The sequence below is a fragment of the Echinops telfairi genome, unplaced genomic scaffold (assembly GCF_000313985.2).
Source record: "Echinops telfairi isolate 266 unplaced genomic scaffold, ASM31398v2 ScPeMD7_2291;HRSCAF=2852, whole genome shotgun sequence".
NCBI lineage: Eukaryota > Metazoa > Chordata > Mammalia > Afrosoricida > Tenrecidae > Echinops > Echinops telfairi.
The window spans coordinates 2,231,207-2,242,790 of NW_022106189.1; positions in this window are offsets into that span (position 1 = coordinate 2,231,207).

The window sequence follows — 11,584 nt, forward strand, 5'->3', positions numbered from 1 at the left end:
CGGGGAGGAGATGAGCCAGTCAGGGTGCGATGCGATGTAACAATGATGAGAAATACAACCTTCCTCTAGTTCATGTCTTTCTTTTTTCTGGGCCAGATCCACACTGTTTTGTTAACATAGCCAGGTAATTTATTTTACTACCTGATGGGCTATGTCATTTCCAATTCTTAATTGTATTTATAGGAATTAATTGCTATCAAGATAATATGATCAGAACACAGTACATCTCTTCATTTGAAGATTCTTCTGTGAAGACTCTTAATTTTGTGTTTTGCCAACAGGAGTCCCTCACATTTTCTGTTTAGTTTATTCCTATGCATTCATATTTTGCTTTACTAATTATGATTTAAGGAGCCCTGGAGGTGTAGTGAGTTACATATTTGCTTGATAATTGCTGGGTCAGCAGTTCAAAACCACCAGTTGCTCTATAGGAGAAAAATGAGACTTTCTACTCCTATAAAAAACTACAGTCTTGGATACCCACAGGAGCAGTTCTGCTTTGTCCTATAGCATTGCTATGGTTTGCTTTAATTTGTGGGGCTATAGGGAAGTGCATAGTTTTTATATGACCGCACCCTTCCGCAACCCCAATAACCAGCCACCAGGCTGAATTCTCTTAGTCATTCAAGTTTTTGCTTCCAACTGATTCTCTTGGGCTTTCCCAAGAGGTGAGTAAACATTGAGAAATACAGAAAACGTTTCTCCTATGTCTCCCAAAGTCATAATTTTTATTTTCTTTGTTTTATTTTTACTGAGTTGACCAGAACCACATAGTGTGGTTACTGTTAATAACGCACACACCCTTGTCCCATTGCTGAGTTTATAGAAATGACTCTAGTGTCCTCCACTACCCGTGTTACTGTTGTTGTCTGAGCTAGGTATTCTTAATCATTTTAAGATTGGACATGCCTATTCCAAATTTATGGAGTTTTCATCAGGAAGAGATATTGAATTCACACCACATCCTCTTCCTTCAGGACGATGACATGATTTTCGACTTTGTCTTTCCTATGAGATGAAACGTAGTTCATCGATGTTCCATGTGTTCAGGCATCTTTGCATTTTGGCTAGATATCATCTCAATCTTGATGGCTTTGAGTAGCAATATTTTATTTAGAGAGCTTACATCTGTATTCACCAAGGAGATAGGATCATAGAGTTTTATTTTTTATGCCATCTTTGGCAAGTTTTGGTGTGAAGATCATACGTTCTTGCAACAATGACCTGGGAGGATTTCCAAGGGATTCTCCCTTCAGGGATGGCTCTAATGGCAAGGGACCATCCCCGCTTTGCTGTCTTGAACTAGTTGTTCTTAAAAAACCTTAAACCAGTGCCTATTTTGGAATCAGTTCTTTGGCATTATTTCCAATTCTTCTACTCTTCTTTCTACTTTGTAAAAGACATTTATTAATATTTCATTTGTGAACCCTTTTGGTAATCTCTCTATTCCCAAGATACTTATAAATCATATAGATATTAAAAAACAAAACAAAACAAACCAACGATTGGCAGTAAATTGAGAGATGTTGTACAACACTCCTGACCAGTGTTCCTCTAAATCATCAACAAACAAGAAAGATAGGGAGGAAGCTGTCATGGGTGAGAGGGGCCGATGGAGATGTGACAATGAAATGCAATGTGCTTCATTAGATAGGATCCTGGTGCAGAAAAGGGACATTAGTAGAACAATTGGTGAAATATGGATTGGCTGGAATTCAGTAAAAGTAACTGTATGGGATTATTTATCATAGTCTTTTATAAAGAAAACTGTCGTGCACAACAGTGATTATTTTATTTTCTCTCTTTACTCTTCTCCACCCCCTTTCCCCTTTTTATCTTCTTTGATCAGACTTGACTGGATTTCTGTTTTAATTTGTTTCAGGGACCAGTTTTGTGGTATGTTGAGTTAAGTGTTGGACTTCTGGCCAGAAGGCCAGGCCAGTGGTTCAAACCCACCAGCTGCTACTCTGTGGGGGGAAATCGGGTGTTCTGTGCACATAAAGATTGAAGTTTTGGACACTCTAAGGAGCAGAGTTACTCTGTCCTTGAGGGTCGCCATGAATCAGAATTGACTTGATGGTCATGGGTGTGGTTTCGATTTTGTCTTTCTCTTGAACTTATTGATTAACTCATCCTTTTAAAAATTAAATGGTCAATTATCTTCAAAATTTTAGTAACTCTTCATTTTGTGATTATTTCAAATGCATATAAAAATTACAAGAATAACATAAGGAACTCCCATACATCCTTTACTACTCCTTTAAATTTTCCCCATTTCATTTTTCTTCCTCTATCTCCCTGGTGGCACAGTGATTGCGAGTTGGGTTGCTAACTACAAGGTCAGCAGTTTGAAACCACCAGTGCCTCTATTGGAGAAAGATGAGGCTTTCTACTCCCAGAAAGAGTACAGCCTTGGAAACCCACAGAGGCAAATCTACCCTGTCTAATAGGCTCACTATGAATCAGCCTCGACTTGATGGCAGTAAGTTTGGAGTTTTTAAATCTCTGAATATATATAATAATTATTATGCATGTTCTCATATCCAGCATGTATTTGTATGTATAATAAAATTTTTTTAGCCATTTGGGAGTAGATTGGAGACATCATGCCTCTTGGTTCTTAAATACTTCACAGTTATTTCTCTAAAAAGAGTATGCTCTTAAATAAAAAGCACAGTTACCACAATCAGGAAATTTATCATCGATGTGGTATTATGCTATAACCCACAATCAATATTCAATGCTTACCAAATGTCAACAGTGCAGTTTTTATAGCTATTATTCTTTCCCTACAAGGTCCAGTTCAGGATTACGTGAAGGTAAGTCTCTAACTTGTTTAATCTGTAATAGTTCTTCACTTAAAAAAAAATCATTTTATTGGGGTCTCATACAATTCTTACCACAATCCATACTTACATCATTTGTATAAAGCACATTTGTACATTCATTGCCCTCATCATTCTCAAAACATGTGCTCTCCACGTAAGCCCCTGGCATAAGCTCCTCATCCCTCCCCCTCCGCGCTCCCCACTCCTTAATGAACCCTTGATAATTTATAAATTATTATTTTGTCATATAGTACACTGTCTGATGTCTCCCTTCACCCACTTTTCTGTTGTCCATCCCCCAGAGAAGAGGTTATATGTAGATCCTTATAATCTGTTCCCCCTTTCCACCCCACCCTCCCTGGTATCGCCATTCTCACCACTGGTCCTGAAGGGATCATCCGTCCTGGATTCCCTGTGTTTCCAGTTCCTATCTGTACCAGTGTACTTCCTCTGGCCTCGCCATATTTGTAAGGTAGAATTGGGATCATGATAGTGGGTGGGGAGGAAGCATTTAGGAACTAGAGGAAAGTTGTATGTTTCATTGTTGCTACACTGTACCCTGACTGGCTAGTCTCCTCCTTGCGACCTTTCTGTAAGGGGATGTCCAGTTGCCTACATATGGGCTTTGGGTCCCCACTCCGCACTCCCCCTCATTCACAATGATATGATTTTTTTGTTCTTTGATGCCTGATACCTGATCCCTTCGACACCTCATGGTCACACAGGCTGGTGTGCTTCTTCCATATGGGTTTTGTTGCTTCTCAGCTAAATGGTCGCTTGTTTACCTTCAAGCCTTTATGACCCAACGCGCTATCTTTTGATAGCCAGGCACCATCAGCTTTCTTCACCACATTTGCTTATGCACCCGCTTTCTCTTTAGCAATTTTGTTGGGAAGGTGAGCATCATGGAATGCCAGTTTAATAGAACAAAGTATTCTTGAATTGTGGGAGTACTTGAGTGGAGGCCCAATGACTATCTGCTACCTTAATACTAAATGTATAAATATATGCACATAAATCTATTTCCCTATCCTCATATATGAACATATTTACTTATGTACATGCCTTTATTTAGGCCTCTGTAAATGCCCTTGGCCTCCTAGCTCTTTCCTCTATTTCCTTTTACTTTCCTCTTGTCCCACTATCATGCTCAGCCTTCATTTGAGTTACCGTAATTCCTCTTGGTTACATTACCCTTGATCATGCCTTATCAGGCCTCCTACACCCTCCTCACCACCGATTTGGATCACTTGTTGTTCTCTTGTCCCTGGGGAAGTGGGGGGAAAGTTCTTCACTTTTCATCCTACTTGTTGACCTGGATATTTTGAAGTGAGGAAGTCAGTTATTTTGCATTTAGCTTTTTCTTATGGTTCCTCAGGTTTAGATTCAGGTTGTGTGCTTTTGGCAGACATGCCACCACTGTGATGTGCATCTTCACATGAAGCACATAAAATGCCAGTTTGCCCAATATTGGTGATGTCCACCTTGAATACATGGTTCAGTCCTTTGAGGATCAAGGTTCATCTGACCCAAGCCCTAGCATCATCCATGACCTCAGATGCACGTGAAAGCTGGACGGCGAACAAGGAAGACTGAGGAAGAACTGGTGCCTTTGACAGATGGGATCAATCACAATTACTAAAGATATCATGGACTGCTGGAAGAACAAACAGTGTGTGTTTGGTAGACAGCCTCAGGAGGGAGGCTGGTTAAGCCCAGTCTCACATGTTTTGGGCATGTTATCAGGAGGGACTAGTCCTTGGAGAAGGATTTCATGCTTGGCAATGAAAATGAGGACACATGTGGTTCTTGAGCTCTCGAAACTTGGCTGGTGTAATAAAAAAAACTGGCTTTTAATTTAATTTTTGACTAGTTTAATTTAAATGGCAACTGTAATCAATGGCTTTCATATTAGAATATTAGAAGTTTGTCTATAAAGTATGAGGTGCTCAAGTTTATGGATATTTATTGCTTGTATCCATATTGCTCATATATAACCTTGAACCACAGGGTTAAAGGTATCTTGTATATGAGGGGTTATTATATGAAAAGTTGGTGGGAAAATAGGATTTAAAAGATAATGGATTTTTCCATGAACTTTTTGAAGCTCCCTAATATGAAGGAAAGTTAGAAAGTCTAGCTGCTAGGGTCCCAGCTCAGGTGCGCTCGGGTTTATTACAAACCAACCCAAGTCTAATAGGGGTCTGTGCCAGAGGATGGCTGCAGACAGGTGCTCTCAGTAATGCATTTGTCCTGGTCTCCTGAGGGTGCCTGCACACACAAGGTCTAATCAGGACAATGGCTTCTGAGTGTATCTGCTGGGCCAGTTACATGCAAGGCAGAGACGTCAGTTTATTAGAAGCTTATTACAACCATTTTTAGGGATTCCCCAGGGCGATCTATAGCGTTTGTAAGGGACTCAGGAGGGTCACAGGGGGCTTCTATGGATGCCCAAACGGATTTGATGTAGTGTAAATCGAGGATCCCAGAATTCCTCAGCGAAGGATTCACGAGATGGAATCACCACCACCTTCAATAGACCTAGGCTCTCTTGAGATACAATTTTTGTTATTTTCTCTTAATAAAGTCCGCTAAGCTTTTGTAGGAACACTTTTCGACTTACCCTCGTGTCTGTGAACACTTGCACACACGCACGGGTGTATTCCACTTAACTAGTACTATTCGTCAAGCAGTCTCTGGGGTTGTGTCTCTACATTCTGGCAGAGACTGTCAGAAGCATCTCGCTCACCTCTATCACCCGCTTCCACCTTCATCTTGTTAAATATTCATGTTTCGATTTCTGATCTACTTTTTGCGTGTGTTTGTCTGGTAACGTCTTTGCCCATCATTTTATCTGGCACGTAGGAAGAACTCAATATTTATTTGTTGAATGAATAAATGTATGAATGAACTTCTGAAGTGCTGGAACGCTTCGTTTTTCAGGTGTGCTTCCTTCTAAGAGCCTGGGGCACGATTTTGAGTTTGATCCAAACATAGTCCTTTAACAGAAAAATGGAACCGATTTACATTTTATGCGCATTTCTTTTTATGTACAGTTAAATGGACAAGTTTAGCTGGTGCTTTGTTCTGCGGTCGCCCGGCCTTGGCTGTTTCTGCCGGCGATGACCTCCAGCAGCCTTCCATCCGGCCAGGGGTGCGGGTGGGGGGTTCCGACTCCGTGGTGTCCGTCTCCTTTTACTTTTCTTGACCTCCGTCTTGGAGTTCTGTCATCCGTCTCCAGGCTTGTCTTCGGTGTCTCAGATTTGGTTTGCTGCCACTTCCATTACGCAGTTTGTGACTGCCCTTTAAAAAGTTGTCAATCATATTTCGCACCCCTCCCCCAGCCCCAAACTCCGTCTTTTCCAGTTTCCTGTGAGCACCGCTCCCTCGGTTCTGTAGTGGAAGCGTCCTCTTGGAAGAGCACTTGAGAACATCTTGACACGCATCTCCTGTTTCCTGCACGAACTCTGCTATGTAATGTGACATTTTCCCTAATTGCTCAGATTTATGTCTCGATCTTGGATGGCTAAATATTTCCACATGTCCTGCGATTTCTCTCTCACGCAGGGTAGGTCAGGAAGTTATCTGGTAGGGGTTCTGCTTGAGGCTGCAAGGCTCCCGTGTGAACCTTCCAGGCCCGGTCTAAGGGAAGAGGGACGGGGTTAGATTGATGGGGGGGTTCCTTTGCCAAATTAGCTTCCATAAGACAGAACCAGAGACCGCCCAGGCAGGGCTTTCTCCCTCTATGCCGAAGAGTTTCTGCTTGGTGTTTATCATGCACCCCCCCCACCCCAAGTTAATGGGTCTAGCGTACCCCTTCTCTGTTTGCGAGGAGGTCTGCTGTTGCTGGGACAGGTACCAGGAGGGGTGGAGAAGCTGTGGAGGTGTGAGATGGGGTCAGCCACTACAGGCCAAACTTGCATGGACAGATACTCTACGGGACCCAGCTCCTTTGTCTCAGTATGTAGCTGGGCAGATTTAATCACGGAGCCCAAGATCCGCCTGGTGTTTATTCCAGAAAGCATGGTCGTCTTTCTCAAGGGGACACAGGGGTTCTGTGGTAGATCCTAGCGAAGCTGCTTGTTAGCAGTGGGGTCTGGTTAAATTTCTGAGCCTCAGTTTCCCCTAAAGAACCCCTGATGGTGCTCTCAGGTAAGCATTGGGATGTTAAGCACAAGGTTAGTGGTTCAAACCCATCAACTTCCCTTTGGGAGAAGGATGAAGCTGGCTGTTGCTGTAAAGATTTACAGCCTTTGTGCAACTATACAGAATATGCTTTTGGGGGGTTAAGTATTATATTACACAAGCAAAAGGGGGAAATAAATAAATACCCCTCCCCCCCAAAAAATAAAATTAAAATAAAATAAAACCCAGAGAGAAGGGTCACAGCTCTAAAAACTCTCCAGATTCCTTCCTCGTCAGATGTCAGCACTGGGCTGAGTGGTATACTAGGAGAAAAAGTCGAACTGAAACTGCCTGGAATTCTTTTGTCACATACAAGGCAGTTCCAAATAAACGAACAAGCAAATAAATAAGATGAGAACTTTGGAAAGCCTAGATAGGATAGTTATAAGGTAGAATTTGCTCAATGGCAGTGGGTTCGGTTGGCTTCCCCTTTGTTATATGGGGACAAACATTTCAGCTGCATTCGCTCGGGACAACTTAAGGACACACCATTGAGAAGCTCTGTGCCGCACAACAAATGTCACACACTGGGTTCTCATTCATAGAGGAAAGCATGCGTGTAGGCACGCACAGGGGAGCCCGAACAAGATGCTAGGTAGGAGCTCCCATCTGCAATCAAAGTGCCTGGTGTAAAAACCTTGCTTCTGTCCCCCATTGACTGTCTATCCTGAGCAACTTACTTAGCCTCTTCAAGTCTGAGGGTTCTCCAATCTGAAGTGGGGACAGAATGTTTTGTATTTCAAAGATTGATAAGAATGTTAAATGAGTTGCATATAGAGCACACCTAGCAAAGTACCTGGCACATACCTGGCCCTTCACAAGATGGGTTAACACAGTGGCCGCAGCAATGGCTTCAAACATAAGAACAATTGTGGGGATGGTGGGGACCGGGTGGGGTGGTGTTTTGTTCTGTTGTACAGAGGGTCACTATGGGATAGAACTAACTCCACAGTACCTAACAACAACAACAACAACAACAACACTGCTGTGGACAGAGATTCAAAATTGTTGAATGGAAGTAAAGTTGTAGTAAAATTAAACACATTTAACACAATGCCATTTTATGAAAATTAGCCACCAAATCAATCTACATGCAAGGTTGGTTCCGTGGGCATGTGACCTGTGAATGCCAGGCTCGTGTGTATTCTGCAACCACTGCCTGGCACTTCTTAATGCTTCATCACGGAGTTGTGTTTTCTAAGTGAAACCTGAAGGAACCATGGCTTAGGCGCATTAGCAGGGAAGGTACATTGGTGGTGGTAATAGCAGCAATAGCAGGGACGCAGTAGTGGCAGCATCCATGGCTACGGAAGTGAGCGTGGGATCCATATAGGAGCAGTGCTGGGACCTGTGGTGCGAGGCTCACTTACCCGTCCAGCCCCAGGCTACTCTGTGGTGTCCACACAAAGGCAACCACTTGACCCATATGCCAACACAATAAGCTTTGCCAATCAATGATCACAAAATAAAAGCACACGTGTGGCTATTGTCAAACACTATCTCAGGGTGTTGTTGGACTTCTCCAGAGGCCAGGAGTTCTCATTTTGAAAACTGCTGCCACCTTACACAACACATGTCCACAGGCTTGGATTTAAAGATGGTCTCATTGCTGGGAAACAACACTCTTTTCCAATGAAGCTTCAGGTGAACAAATTATCCGAATTTTAAAATGATTTCTTCATCCTAATCTAAGATACAATGTTGTTGTTGTTAGATGCCATTGAGTCAGCTTCGACCCTAGCAACCCTGTGCATAACAAAAGGAAACACTGCACGGTCCGCAACATCCTCACAATCATTCCTAGGCCTGAGCACATTGACCCAGTCACTGTGTCAATCCATCTCCTCCAGGGAGCTCCTCTTTTACTGCCTCTCCATTTTACCAAACATGATGTCCTTCCTCAGGGACTGCTCTCTCCTGACAATATATCCAAAGTATGTAAGACAAAGTCTTGCCATCCTTGTCTCTAAGGAGCACTCTGGCCATACTTCTTCCAATACTGATTGCTTGTCCTTTTAGCAGTCCATGGCACTTTCAATATTAATTTCTAGGAGAACTAGGAGGCAAAGGGCATTTATAGAGGTCTAAATACAGCCATGTACATATGTAAATATAGTTATATACTGGGATGAGGAAACAGATCTATGTACATATACTTAAAGGTTTAGTATTAAGGTAGCAGATGGACATTGGGACTCTACTCAAGTACTCCCTCAACACAGGAACACTTTGTTTTATTGGCATTTTATGATGCTCACCTTCCCGACAAAATCGCTGAAGACAAAGTGGGTACACAAGCAAATGTGAAGAAAGTGGGATGGTGCGTGGCTATCGAAAGATATAGCCTCTGGGGTCTAAAAGGCTTGAAAATAAATAAGCAACCATCTATCTGAGAAGCAACAAAGCCCACATGGAAGAAGCACACCAGCCTGTGTGATCATAAGGTGTTGATAGGATCAGGTATCAGGCATCAAAGAACAAAAAATCATATCATTGTGGATGAGGGGTAATGTGGAGTGGAGACCCAAAGTTCATCTGTAAGCAACTAGACATCCCCTTACAGAAGGGTTGTGGGGAGGAGATGAGGCAGTCAGGGTCCTTTCCCACTATCAAGATCCCAATTCTACCTTACAAATCCAGCTAGACCATAGAATGTATATGGGTACAGATAAGAGCTGGAAACACAGGGAATTCAGGACAGATAAAGCCCTCAGGACCAATAATGAGAGTAGCAATACCAGGAGGGGAAGGGAAAGATGGGGGGGGGGGAAGAAAGGGGGATCTGATCACAATGATTTACATATGCCCCCCTCCCTGGGGGATGGACAACAGAAAAGTCGGTGAAGTGAGACATTGGTCAGTGTAAGACATGAAAAAAAAATAGCAATAATTTATAAATTATCAAGAGTTTGCGAGGGAGGGAGGGTAGGAGAGGGAGGGGAAAAATGAGGAGCTGATACCAGGGGCTCAAGTAGAAAGAAAATGTTTTGAAAATGATGATGGCAACAAATGTACAAATATGCTTGACACAATCGATGTATGTATGGATTGTGATAAGATTTGTACAAACCCCTAATAAAATGATTTTTAAAATAAAACATATTTTAAAAAACATATTCCTTTCTAGGAGCACAATTCAAATGCATCTATTATTATATGGTCTTCCTAATTCAGTGCCCAGCTTTCACATTTATATGATGCAATGGAGAATACCATGGCTTGGGTCAGGCATACTTTAGTCCTCAAAGTAGTGTTCTTGCTCTTCAGAACTTTAAAGAGGTCTTGTGCAAGAGATTTACCTAGTGCAATATGTCTTTTGATCTCTTGACTGTTCCTTCCATGAGCATTGATTGTGGATTCAAGTAAGACAAATCCTTGACAACTTCCACTTTTTCTTAATTTATCATGATGTTAGCTATTGTTCCAGTTGTGAGAATTTTGGTCTTTTTACATTGATTTGTAATCCATACAAGGCTATAATCCACAATCTTCATCAGCAAGTGTTTCAATTCCTCCTCAAGCAAGGTTGTGTCATCTGCATACTGCAGGTTGGTAATGAGCCTTCCTCCAGTGCTCATGCCGCACCATTCATATAATCCAGCTTCTCTGATTATTTGCTTAGAAAATAGATCGAACAAGTATGGAGAGAAGATACAATCCTGACACACACCTTTCCCGATTTTTAACCCTGCAGTATTCCCTTGTTCTGTTCTTACAACTGCCTCTTTACCCATATACAAATTCCGAATGAGTACACTTAACTGTCCCAGAATTCCCATTCTTCTCAAGGTTATCCATAGTTTATTATGGACCACACAGTTGAATCCCATTGCAAAGTCAATGAAACTCAAGTAAACATCTTTCTGATATTCTCTTCATTGAGCCAACATCCATCTGACATCAGCAATGACATTCCTTGGTTCACATCTTCTTCTGAATCTAGCCTGAACTTCGGACAGTTCACTGTTAATGTGCCATTGAAACTGTTATTGGATGATCTTAAGTAAAACATTACTCATGTGAAATTTCAACGAGACCATTCTAAAGTTTGAGCACTCTTATGGGTCACCTTTCTTTGGAATGGGCACAAATATGGATCTCACAGTCAGTCTTCCAAATTTCCTGGCATAGATGAGTGAGTGCTTCCAGTGGTTCTTTAGCTTGCTGAAACATTTCAATGGGTATTCCATCGATTGCTGGGTACAATGGTAGAATGCATAAATAGACATTTTGAGTTATATACAAACCATGAGGACATTTTCAGCTTCTTGTATGACCTCTACAAGTGTCCCAAGGAAATGTCAGAGGAAACATGAAAAGGTCATTATATAAATTTACATTTAATATTAAATTCAGACTTGCATGGAATTTATTTGTGTAAGGAGTTAAATCTTTTGAAAAAAAATTGTTCTTGCAATCTGGAGGAGAAAACAACGGGACCGACAGTTCCGGGGAAACATGGGAGAGGGGGAGGTGGGGGGAAAGGAAGTGGTGTTAACAAACCCAGAGACAAGGGAACAACAAATGATCCAAATTGGGGGTGAGGTGGGTGTGGGAGGCCTGGTAGGGCA